This window comes from Panthera leo, chromosome A1 (genome assembly GCF_018350215.1).
Source record: "Panthera leo isolate Ple1 chromosome A1, P.leo_Ple1_pat1.1, whole genome shotgun sequence".
Taxonomy (NCBI): Eukaryota; Metazoa; Chordata; class Mammalia; order Carnivora; family Felidae; genus Panthera; species Panthera leo.
The window spans coordinates 33,859,814-33,872,956 of NC_056679.1; the positions used below are offsets into that span (position 1 = coordinate 33,859,814).

Sequence of the window (13,143 nt, forward strand, 5' to 3'; positions counted from 1 at the left end):
AACACCATCCAGTCTTTTACTATTAAACTTAAATGGCCAATTGACACAAACTGTTCTGAGACTATTCTTCCACCACTAATTAAGACTGAGGTGGCAGGGGGCACCTGGGTGGCTCAGTCAAGCATCCAACTCTTAATATCGGCTCAGGTCATGACCCCAAGGATTCGTGAGATTGAGCCCACATCAGGGTCTGTGCTGACAGCAAGGAACCTGCTTGGGATTCTCTCTCTCTCTCTCTCTCTCTCTCTCTCTCTCTGTCTCTCTCTCTCTTTCTCTCTCTGCCCCTCCCCTGCACATTTATGCTCTAAATAAATAAATAAATAAACTTGAAAAATAAAGACTGGGGTGGCTGGTACTGGGGATGATATTCATTTAGCCTTCTGAGCTTTCTGGGAGGACTTGGTGTCCCTACCAGCTCCAGCTACCTTCTCGTCTACTGCTTTGACAACACCCACACCAGTTGTCTGTCTCATGTCATGAACAGCAAAATGGCCTGGGGGAGGATAGTCACAGAAGCTCTCAACACACATAGGCTTGCCGTGAACCACATTAACAATGGCAACATCATCAGATTTCAAGAACTTGGGGCCATCTTCCAGTGTTTTTCCAGAACGACAATCAGTCTTCTCCTTCCACTCAGTGAACCTGCAGGCAATGTGAGCTGTGTGACCGTCCAGCACAGGTGCATATCCAGCACTGATTTGGCCTGGATGGTTCAGGATAATCCCCTGAGTCGTGAAGCCAGCTGCTTCCACTGGTGGGTCATTTTTGCTGTCACCAGCCACATCACCCTGGCCAACATCTTTGACAGATACGTTCTTGACATCGAAGCCAACATTGTCCCCAGGAAGAGCCTCACTCAGAGCTTCATGGTACATTTCAACACACTGTACTACAGTTGTAACATTGCCTGGAGCAAAGGTGACTGCCACGTCAGGTTTAAGAACACTAGTCTACACCCGGCCCCCAGGGACAGTACCAATACCACCAATTTTGTAGACATCCTGGAGGCTTGCATCCTCAGACACGAGGGCTTGTCAGATGGATGAGTTGGTGGCACAATGCAATCCAGAGCTTCAAGCAGTGTGGTTCCATTGGCACTGCAGTCTTCACAGTTAACTTTCCATCCCTTGAACCAAGGTGTGTTTGCACTTGGCTCCAGCATGTTGTCACCATTGCAACCAGAGAATGGCACAAATGCTACCGTGTCAGGGTTGTAGCCGATTTTCTGGTTGTAGGTGTTACTTCCTTAACAATTTCCTCATATGTCTTCTGGCTGTAGGGTGGCTCAGTGGAATCCGTTTTGTTAACACCAACAATAAGTTGTTTTACACCCAGGGTGTAAGCCAGAAGGGCATGCTCATGGGTCTGTCCTTTCTTGGAGAACCTGCTTCAAATTCACCAACACCAGCAAGAACAATCAGGACGGCACAGTCAGCCTGACATGTACTATAATCCTCCTTTTGATAAAGTTATTGTGTCCTGAGACAACAGTGATAGTCACAGGATGCTTGCTGGTCTTGAACTTCTACAGAGATATCAACGGTGACACCATGTTCATAATCAGCTTTTGGTTTATCCAAGACCCAGGCATACTTGAGGAGCCCTTTCCCATCTCAGTGTCCTTCTTCTCAAAGTTTTCCATTGTTTGGAAAAAGTTTCCATTTTGTCTATCCCACCATAATTTGTAGATGTGATGACTACTAGTTGTAGACTTTCCCAAATCTATGTGTCCAATGATGACAATGTTGATACGATTTTTTTCCTTTACCATTTTTTTTTTTAGGATTAGTGGTGCTTTTCATGACACCTGTGTTCTAGTGGGAAACCCATTGCAAAAAAGTAGTAGATGGTATTTAAATCATGAGGCAGGATGGGGTCACTTGAGGAGTAAATATAGGTAGAAAAACAAGTCTATTTAATAAGGTAGACTTTACCCAGAATATTATAGTTAAACCACTACACACAAAACAGTTTCTCTCCTTCCTTCACCTCATATACATATTAATATAAACAAAACACTGTTCCATTACATATACTTTATAAAAATCTGATTAACTCTTACTAATGCTTTAAAATTCAGCTTAACCATCAAATTCTCCATATATCTAGAGAATGGTTGAATTATTAGCTTAATGGAAAATTATAGAATCATACATTAGTCCCCCTTTATTTAACATATTTCTGCAGTGTTACTGTCTCTTTATCATCTTTCTAATCCATTAGATCATGAATTTCCTAAAGGCAGGTATCACATAATTCCAATGCCCAGCACCCCGCTTGAAAATTTGAAGACAGTGTATTAAAAAATAAAATAAAAATATAGGAACAGAAAGCAAGAGGGGAAGAAGGATAAAGAGAGTTTCCAGGTAAACAGTGGAAATGGATGTGGGGGAGGGAGACAAATATCTATTTTATCTAGTGTGTAAGGCTGGTTCTGAAAAGTTGCTTGCAATTTTTACAAACACAGAATACATACCATATAGCTTAGCAGAACATGATTCAATTTCCTCTTCTCTGAAATGACAGTGTTGAACTAAGTCCTTCCCAGCTTTAAAATGCAAAGGCTTTATGACTCAGATTCCCAAGTGAAATATGATCTGTGATTCGTGTTTTCTCTTCCCCGTGTTTGGTCATTCCAGGTTATCTAAAACCTTTTTGCTGACCGTGGATGCCTTCACCACCCCTGTTTAGTCTTACTTCCTCTCAGCCCTGACTCAGTAGACTTTAATACCATCATTATTTTACAAGTTATTATTGCTCTCAAAAAACTCGCGTTTGCTGCATTTGCGATTTTTAGGTTAGCTCTGTGTTGCCTTGACTTCCCTTTTCACTTTGTAAAGCAAAAGAAAAGAAAACCAAACCAACAAAGGCCCCTCTTTTTTCTCTCTTAAAAAAAAAACAGTTTTGACATTAGTTGGGAAGATTACCAGCAAATACTATCACTTAAAAAATGCTGAAAAAGACATTGAATAGAAAACTGTGACAAGATTTGTAGTCATTATAATTCGTTCACTTGTGTTTCAGAGAAGCTATTGATTGATACTGTTCCATAGTTTGCCATATATTACCAAATAATAGTTAATAAACACCTGCCTTTATCCTCTTGCCATCTTTTTTGCTTCATTCAAAGTTTGCTGCTGAAAACATAAGCCAGTGAAACATGTGCTTGATGTAGATTCTATTATAAACTGATTCCATTTAATTCAGCCTTCAGTGGTGACTTATTTCTGAAATTAGGCACTTTCTATACCAATTCCAAAAGCTCAAAACTTTTATTCTTCTTCCTAGATTATAGAAAATCCCATGAAGAGAAGTATTAGATTTAGAATTCAAGTGTTTATGGTGAGGTGAAATAAAGCTCCAAAGTCTAAAACTCATTAAACTAAAACATATTAGGTCAACTTTAAATCTGTTTCTCACTTACTGCTTAAAAAAATAACACAAGCTCATTAGTCTTCCTGTTCTTGTCAAATACACAACCTGGAGTTGATTTTTCATTAGAGAGGAGATTAAATTTAAAAACCGGGTCGATGGAACCTTTAAGTAATACTGAGTAAGTCATATTATATTTGTAACCTAAATCTTCCTTTGCAATTGTTAAATAATTAAATAAATTATATTTAGTACACTGCTTTAGTGCCGATATGGTTATTTTGTCCAGACCTACTTTCCTACCATGGATTGATTGTACATATTGTATATATCAGTTAGGAGTCATTTCAACCAATCAAATGGCAGGTGCTTACTAAATTTTTATAAGGTCATCAATGGTGCATTTGGTTCTATAGAATTGTAGCTTTCAAGCTTTTTAATTTTAATGTTTATTTACTTTTGAGAGAGAGGGAGCCAGAGAATCCCAAGCAGGCTCCTCGTCATCAGTGCAGAGTCCGATGCAAGGCTCGAACCTACAAACTATGAGATCATGAATGAACAGAAATCAAGGGTCAGAGGCTTCATCAACTGAGCCACTCAGGCTCCCCTCAAACTTTTTAAACTAAGACCTATAGTTTAGAAATATATTTGTTTTGTGAACCAGTATACATGCACACATTTCAACAAAAAGAAAATTTCAAGAAAAAAATTGAGGCTTATATAGTGAAACACTCTGATGTTATCTTTGCTTTATTCTCTGCTCCATTCAGCTATTTTATTATATAATATTTAAAATGTTGATTGAGACCCAGGACCAGCAGATTGAAAAATATCGCTCCAGAGTACATAAGGATTCTGTCTTTAGGAAGGTTGCAGCTAAGTTAGGAGAGAAGAATAACATGAAACAAAATAGAGTTTAATATCAAAATCAGTCAAATTGTCTTCCAAAGGATGAAATCTGAGCCAAACTGTGAAGAACAAAAAGAATGTAGCCAAGTGAAAGAGCAAATGGGAAAGGCCAAATCAAAGGAACAAACATGAGTGTGTGTGTTCCTAGCATAGTAAGCAGACAATTCTGGTTGAAATGCAAGATATGCTTTGGGCACTAGGGAATTCTAAAGACAAAGAAATTATTTGTTCTTAAATGCACAATAAGTCTGAAAATAAGAGAGAGAAGTTTACACCTAATATAGGAGAAACTACAGAGCAATTTAAGGATCTTGATCATTACAAATGTGTTGATGAAATATTTTAAAATGGTTGTAATATATATATATATGTATATATATATATATATATATATATATACATATATATATATATGATTTATAAAGAGTGGCTCTAGGGAGGGAGACTCACTCTGGTAGTAATTCCGATGTCAAGTGGATAGAATCTAGATTAGGTGGTAGTATCCAGAAAGTATATCAAATAAAGCTATTGGTATGGCTTATGAATTCTTTGCTTACAGAGATTATGTATATATATTAGTATCTATTATCAGATTGATTACTTTAAATTTTTACATCTCAAAATGTTATACATTAGAGTAAAATATAATTCATTTCATTTGCTCATTAAACAAATATTAACATCTCCCATTAAGCACTATAATAAACTCTGGGAATAAGTGGTGAACTGGGCTTTTTGAATCCAATAGATTATACAATTGAACAGATTTTTTTTTTTTTTTGGTTTAAACAAGAGAAATTTATTTTCTCACACTTCTGGAGACTAGTCTGAGATCCAAGGTACCAGCATGGCTGTTACTGGTGAGAGCTCTCCTCCTGCCTTGTAGATGGTTCCTTTCTTGCCGTGCCCTTACATGGTGGAGAGGAAAAGTCAATTCTTCAGCGTCTTTCTTTCTCTCTTCTTAAAATTTTTTTATTTGAGTGTATTTTATTGATATACTAAATCAATTATTCTTAAATGTTTTAAGTTTCCAGGTCGTCCAGGTGCTACCCAGAGAGAATGATGGAGAAGATTGTCGATTTCTAATTAAGATCATAACAGAGTAAAGCAAAAGCAGTTTTTACTGGATGGCTGTTTCAAGGTGAAGTCAGCTAGTTCTGCTGAAATATGATCCACACTCACCTGAATCAGACAGCTCAAATGCAGATGATTGGACCCTACCCCATATCTACTTGATCAAGCTATTTAGAATTGACCAGGAAATCTGCATTTATAAAAATATACTCCAAGGATATCCTGAGACTACTCGAGTTTGAGAAGCACTTTTATTTTACAGTTGAGTGAACTGAAGCTAGGGAGATTAAGTAATGGTTGTGGTCACACTGTCAGTGATAAAGCTAAAACTGGCATCTCAGTTTTCTTGATGTTAAAGGAAATAGTTTTGTATCCAGACATATCTGACTATGGAGTTTGACTCTGTTTTTTACTAGTTATATGACCCAAGTCAAAAGGATTAAGCTTCCTGAGCCATTAATTCCTTTTCTGAAAATGGGAATAACAATGTCTACCTTAAAAGTGGTGCTTGCAGGATTCAGGTTAAATTTTTTAAACCACCAGTGCCTAGCAAAAAGAATGTTCCATGGATTGTAGGTATTGTTACTGTACCTGCTATATTGAGGTTAATAGAACAAGTGATCAAGGGCTCGGGCTCTGAAGCTAAACCATGTATGCTCAGATCCCATCTCTGCCATTTACTAACACAGTGACCTTGGGGGAAAAGTGTGACCTTGTTGTGTCACAATCCCTTCTTGTCACAATCCCTTCATCGGTAAAGTGGAAGCAATTGAAACCACCTCAAAGATTTGCTGTGAAGATTAAATGAGTTAACACAAGTAAAGCACTTGAAACAAAGCTTGCCATGTTCTCATATATAAGAACATACATAACTTCTCAATATGCTGTTATTATTATGTCCTTACACAGAAAGGAAAAGAGAAATAGCATTGGAGAGGACACTGCTCATGGACAGGCTGCTGTATAGTCAGACAATTTCAGTTACAGAAGAGTAAGTGCAAACTGTGGAGCATTTAAAAGAGGTCAGTGCAACCTTACAAGTCAGGAATGCTTGGATACCTGTTTCTCTTGTATATAGAGTTGTCTCCTTGGATATTTCAAATGTAGGTAAGACCAAAAATTGGGTAGACTCTATGTTCCCTCTGGGTGTTCTTGTTCTGCTCTTTATTTTTCTCAACTGTCTTTCTCCTTCTTATAACTTTTCTCGCTCCTTTACTCTGGGCAACTTTATGCTTTCCTTGGATTTCCAGAAGGCCAGTGAAACAGAAATGTCATTGGTACATTTAAAGATATTTTATGGTTTCTTAGCTATGAAATATTATATTTATTGAACACAGAAAATAAATTATTATTCCCAAAGAGGAGAAATTATTTGGAAAATCTTTAGTTAGCTCTTGTCCATTAAAAAATTCCTAATGCAGTATAAGTAACATATCAGTTACTTTTATTTAAAAACCTATCTTTATTATGATTAACATTAAAGGAATGAGTCATGTTTATATGTGCGCATAAAAGCTGGCAATCAGTCCTATTGATTCTATTTTTTTTAAACTTGATTTTTTAAAGATTTTTTTTAAATATATGAAATTTATTGTCAAATTGGTTTCCATACAACACCCAGTGCTCATCCCAAAAGATGCCCTCTTCAATACCCATTACCCACCCTCCTCTCCCTCCCACCCCCCATCAGCCCTCAGTTTGTTCTCAGTTTTTAAGAGTCTCTTATGCTTTGGCTGTCTCCCACTCTAACCTCTTTTTTTTTCCTTCCCCTCCCCCATGGGTTCCTGTTAAGTTTCTCAGGATCCACATAAGAGTAAACACATATGGCATCTGTCTTTCTCTGTATGGCTTATTGTATTTTCAAAAATCGTCTCATGACAGTTATTTGTGTGTCTCAGACAATAACTAATGACTACCACCTCTATATGATAAGCAGTCCACTCTAAAATGACTGCTGTAATAACCTTCTACTGGGTATCCTAAAGCATTCCCTATACACAATCCTCTGCTTCAAACAATTCAATGGCTTTCCATTGTTCCTCGAATAAAATAAAAGATCCTTTAAAAGATGTATATGGTCCTGCGTATATTTCCCTTTGGCCTCCAATGGAATTCTTCTCTCAGCTTACTCTGCTGTCATGCGTCCTCCTCCTTTTCTGGTCTCCCTACTGACTTTCACACTGGAAAACTCCTTCTTGCTCTCCATCCACCACCAACACACATGAACACATAGATACATTTGATGCCTAGCTACCCTTATTCCTCAATCAAATTTTAGGTTTTAAGTTTCATTTCTCCAAAAAGTCTTCCCCGATTCCATAGAATATTTTAGTCTCCACTCTGTTATACCAGCCTGGCGTCCTAATGTAGGTTCTTACCTTATAGTCCTTACCACAACTGAAGCCAAATAATAAATTACTTAAGATTCGTGGTCCATGTTGTGCTTAAACCTCATCATGTCGTGGACCATGCAGGAATTATTCAATATTACATTCCAAGTCCCTTGGAAAAGTGCCAAGCACAGAGTAGGAACTCAACAAACATTAGTTAAGTGAACAAATTCATAAATGAATAACATACAAGATTGAAAATTTAAAATTGGGAACATGTTCCTGTTAGTGATAGTCAGTACTTTCATTGATTAAATAGACTTTAATTCTAACAAATTAACAGTGTTAGATTTGGTAACACAAATGTGCATATGGCAATGATGAAATGGATTTATACTAATTTCTTCTTATTTTCTGACCATGGTTGTTTTTGCCTTAGTATGATACCTAGGCCTTAGTGTGATGTACACCAATTGATATTAATTTGATTTAATGAAAGCTTAGTCGATGAATAATTTGAAATTATTGCCCATGAATACCAAAGGAAGTAAAATGATCCTCTGTTAAATTTTGGTCTGTAAAGCATCTTTTCCTTTTGAGACCAAGTCTCCTCCATCTGCTGGATTGTCAATCAAATGTCCCCAATGACTCCAGCCTAGATGTGGGTGGAAGATCAACATTAGTAAATTAAGACATGGTGTAGGCACATGAATCATCCTCTTTCTGAGATTGTGACTACTCAGTTTTGAGCGGGGGGGGGGGGGGGTCATTTTCCTGTGACATAGAAATAGTTTGCTTAAAACTAAGTAAGAGGAAAGAACACCAGAGGTGCAGAGAAACAAAATCGCCTATGTTTAGCTGTCTTTTAGAATTAAAATTTACTTAATGAAGTAAACATTTTTTAATTCAATCTAATTTGAGTTTGCATTCTAGACAGAGTTGAGAGAGCTAAAGTTTTTGTTGTTGTTGCTTTACTTTGTTTTTCTTTGTTCTCACTCCTTTAATGGGATACAAGTGTATACATGTGATATGGTATTGTCAAAAAACAGATTTGTGGATAGACCTCCCTTGAGCCCAAAGACTACAGTTGAAAGAAATACAGAATATTGTAAAAATTGTACTATAACTTTTTACAGACCTGAGCATGTGGAGAGCATTATGCACAGTAATGTGTTCATAATAAGAAATATATTACAAAAATGACTGTGTACCAAGGAGGCAAAAAAGGAAAAAAAAAAACAGAATAAATGAGGGATTTAGAAACCATGTTGTATCAATGTAGAGCATGTAGAGTGGTGTTATACTCTATTACAAAACTAAGCTTATAGCAGAGATCAGCGAACTTTTCCTAGAAAGGGTTAGCTAGTAAATATTTTAAGTTCTCCAGTCCATGTGGTATTAGTGACAAATAGCTAACTTGGCCATGGAAATACGAAACAGTCATAGACAAATACAGAAATGCATGACTGTGTTGCAAGTAAAATTTATAGAAATGGTTGATGGGGTGGGTTTGACACAAGGTGCATAGTTGCTGATCCTTGCTTTGTATCACATTCTCTAATACTACGCAAAGCAGTGACACAGTCAGGAATTTTTCTAAAAGTCCACAGGATGGAGGTAATTCATTCTTGATTTTTGGGCTCATATTGATGTTATGGAAATCTATAGTAGAGCCAATTGTCTCAAAATTCATGGTCTTCAATTGCAGTAGGCAAGAGTGTATTCAAACATTTTACAATTCTAACTTGGCTTTAAATATCAGGAGCCAAAGAAAGACTAAAAGTAGAAAGATTACTAAAGTATATGGAAAACTCTAAAGACTCCATCAAAACCCATAAGAACTAATAAGTAAAGTTGGTAGATACAAAATAAATATAGTAAACTCAGTGCTATTTCTATACACCAATAATGAACTATCAGAAAGAGAAATTTAAAAAACAATCTTATGTAGAAAAGTGTTTGCCAGGGGCTGGGTGGGGGGCAGGAATAAGGAGATATTGGTAAAAGGGGATGAACTTCCAGTTATAAGGTAAATAAAACCTGAGAATCTAATGTATAACATGGTGACTCTAGTTGATAACACTGTATTAGATCATTGAAATTAGCTAAGAGAGGAGAACTTAATGGTTCTCACAAAAAGAGAAAAAGGTAAATATGTGAGGTGATGGATTTGCTAATTAACCTGGGGAGATTCATTCGTAATGCATAGGTATATCAAGACACTACATTGTGTACTTCAAATATTCTGTAATCATGCCAATTAAACACCAATAATACTGAAAAAAAGAAATTTTACAAGAAGAACAAATATATGGGCACAGTGCTTCATTCATACAGCCTCAGGATCTAAGGACATAGAAATGAATCAAAGTGACAGTCTGTGAAACTTACATTCCAGTGGAAGACAAAAGAAACATTTACAGTTACATAAAGAAGAAAACATATGATAGAAATAAGTGCTATGCAAGTAACTAAAACAGGTAAAGACATAGTATGTATACGGATGACTACTTGGGATTGGTGTGCAGGGATGGCCTCTCAGAGACTGACATTTAAATGAAGCACCAGCAAGGTGAAAATCAGGGAGAAAAACATTTTAGGCACAGACAACAAAGTTTATAAGGTAAACAAAAACAAAAACAAAAAACAAAAACAAGTTGACTATTGAGTCGATAGAAAGTCGGTGTGCCTAAAAATGGTTGAAAAGGAGAGTGCTATTGGGTGTGGTTTGAATAAAGGCAAAGTCTAGACCTAGAGGACTTTGTACATGGGCTAAGGAGTCAGGAATTATTTCAAGTTCAGAGTGAAGTCAATGACTTTAAGCAGGAAATGATTGTATCTGATATATGTTTTTAGAAGATGACTCTAGCTGTTACGATTTTTTGTGGGGAAATATTAAGTGTTGAGGCAAGAAATCAACTGGCATGCCAGGCAACACATGATGGAGAGAAATGGATGGATTCACCATATGTTTTTGAATATAGTTGAAAACATTTACTGATGAAGTAAGTGGATGTAATGGGGGAAAGAAAGAATAATCAAAGGTATTACCTAAGTTTTTTTACTTGAGCAACTGGGAAGGTCGGGTAGATGATGTTGTGGTTTGATGATAGGAGAACAGCAGCAGGACTACACGAAGAGGGAGAAATTGAGTGTTCTTGTCATATTTGTTAAGTTTGGATGACACATCATGTACACTTAATACTCATTTATTACATGAATGCGTTAATGACCTTTTGGGCAAAGGTTTGGCTTCTAATAACATCTAGTTTAGTTTTGTTGTTTTTGCTTGGAAAAAAGGGAGGGATTGTAAGAGCTCATCTAATCAAAACTTTATTCATTTTCCAGATGATGAAATAAAGGTCAATGGAGATAAATGATTTCTCTGAGTAAGTACAATTGGTGACTAAAAGAGCCAGAGTAGATATAGCTTCATAACTAGTAAACGAGTCCAGTCTCTTTTTCTGGATCCTGTCCCATTTCTCCCAGGTCTTTCCCCTACTGTACTGGAAGACAAAAACCACTGAAAAAAGAGTAGGCGAATAAATCTTCGCTCCATGCTCATTACTGATATAATGGAAACCTTGTGTGACAAAAACTGACAAGGGGAAAGTTTCAATTAGGCATTGAGTTTCCAACAATCCCTGTAATGAATACTGACATTTGTATACTTTCAAGAATAACTATGAAAATCCTTATTCTGTACTTGCCCGTATAACTAAAGCATTGATATGGTGTGAAAACAAGCTAAATAGAAACCCCTCGTGTTTGTGTTCTGGTGCACACGCACTACACACTCTATTTTCAAATCACCCTTTGTTTTTATTCTATCTCTCAGTTTACTAGTAAACTTATGCTACATTCGAAATTCCAAAATTTTGTCTTCTACCTCTTAGTTGCCTAGTTTTTGACTGGTACTGGGAATTTTATCTTCAAAGTTATATTGAATATGAGGACCTTTAAATATTTTATATGTACATTTTATACTAGAACCTTCTCATACACTCCAATCAAAACAGGGCTTCAAAATTACTATTGATTGCTTGGTAAACTAGTACCAGTCCCTTCCCCCCTCCCCAGTCTCTCTTTCCACTTTCTTTTGTAATATTTGGTCCCTACTTTATTTTGCTTTTATACAATGTAATAAATAATATTCTTTTTCACAGTAATAGTCTCAGGATATTGAATAATATGTAAATAATCAATATCATGGTTTTTCCTAATTTCTCATGTAGCTGCAAATAATAATGCTGAATAATATTCAACGTATACGAAATTACTGTCAAAGCACCAAGACCAAATTTTTGTATTTGGCAATTATATGCTTGTTGATAAGCTGGGAATATTACCCCCAAATAACTTACACTCTTACCTGCATAAGTACTAGTTCCCTCACAGGTGCCTCCATGAGAGCATATTTGGTAATAACGATATACATATATGCAGTATTAAAATGTGTCTTTAGGGGTTCCTGGGTGGCTCAGTTGGTTAAATATTCAACTTTTGATTTGGGCTCAGGTCATGATCTCTTGGTTGTGAGATGGAGACCCGTGTGGGGCTATGAGCTGGGCATCGAGCCTGCCTGAGATTCTTTTTCTCCCTTTCCTCTGCCCCTCCTCTGCTTGGGCGCTTGTGTGCGTATTCATGCTCTCTTTCTCTCTCTCTCTCTCTCTCTCTCTCTCTCTCTTTCTCGAAAAAAAAAAAAAGGTTTTGGCTTTAGGACCAGTATGTGTCTGTCTTTGTCAATTGTGTCTTTATAAACAATTTGTTGTTTTTTTTCTAAATTAACAGTTTATTGGCATACTGATCTTCCTTTAAAATCTGTAGGAATTTCATGATATCCTTTCTTTTATTTTTATGTGTAAATAATCCACATCAGTAGCATATATGTCTATATAAATTCAGAGACTTTTTACCTCGGTTTAACCTACAGTGTTTTGATCATCTTGTAGGGCTAAGATAGACCCCATCCAAAGTTGGTTTGGATGTCAAGAATGATGGTTCCACACATGTTCCAAGAGGATATAGAAGGAATTTTTTTTTCTCACGTAATTTTGGGAGAGCACAGCAGGTTTCCAAGTTGGTCTGAAAATGCCTTGAGAGAACAAACACGGAGAAAAGATACCAGCTTTGGGGTTTTATTAAAGTTGGGGGATGGGGGTGAGCGTTCTCATACAAAGACCAGGGCCTGCATGGGCTGACTTTCCTGCAGGCATCACAGAGGGAGAACCTGGGTTTCCTTGTGGGGAAGAACAGGGCAGATGTGGGGCAGAAAAGGAAACGGAGTTATAGGCATTAAAGCTGCCAACAGTCATGTTCAAAGTGGAGGCAGACCATTATGCACAGTAGCAACATTGTTGCTTTAGAACAAAGAGGGTAAAGAAGAATAGGTACAATCATGATTTTGCCTCATAGATTTTAGTTTTCAAAGAAAAGCTTACAACAATGTGGAATA

The 13,143-nt window shown here is 36.7% G+C and overlaps 1 pseudogene; it reads right to left on the reverse strand.

Moving 5' to 3' along the window:
• Positions 1-368: 368 nt before the first annotated feature.
• On the reverse strand, positions 369-1,774 carry LOC122199105 (annotated as a pseudogene).
• Positions 1,775-13,143: the final 11,369 nt, after the last annotated feature.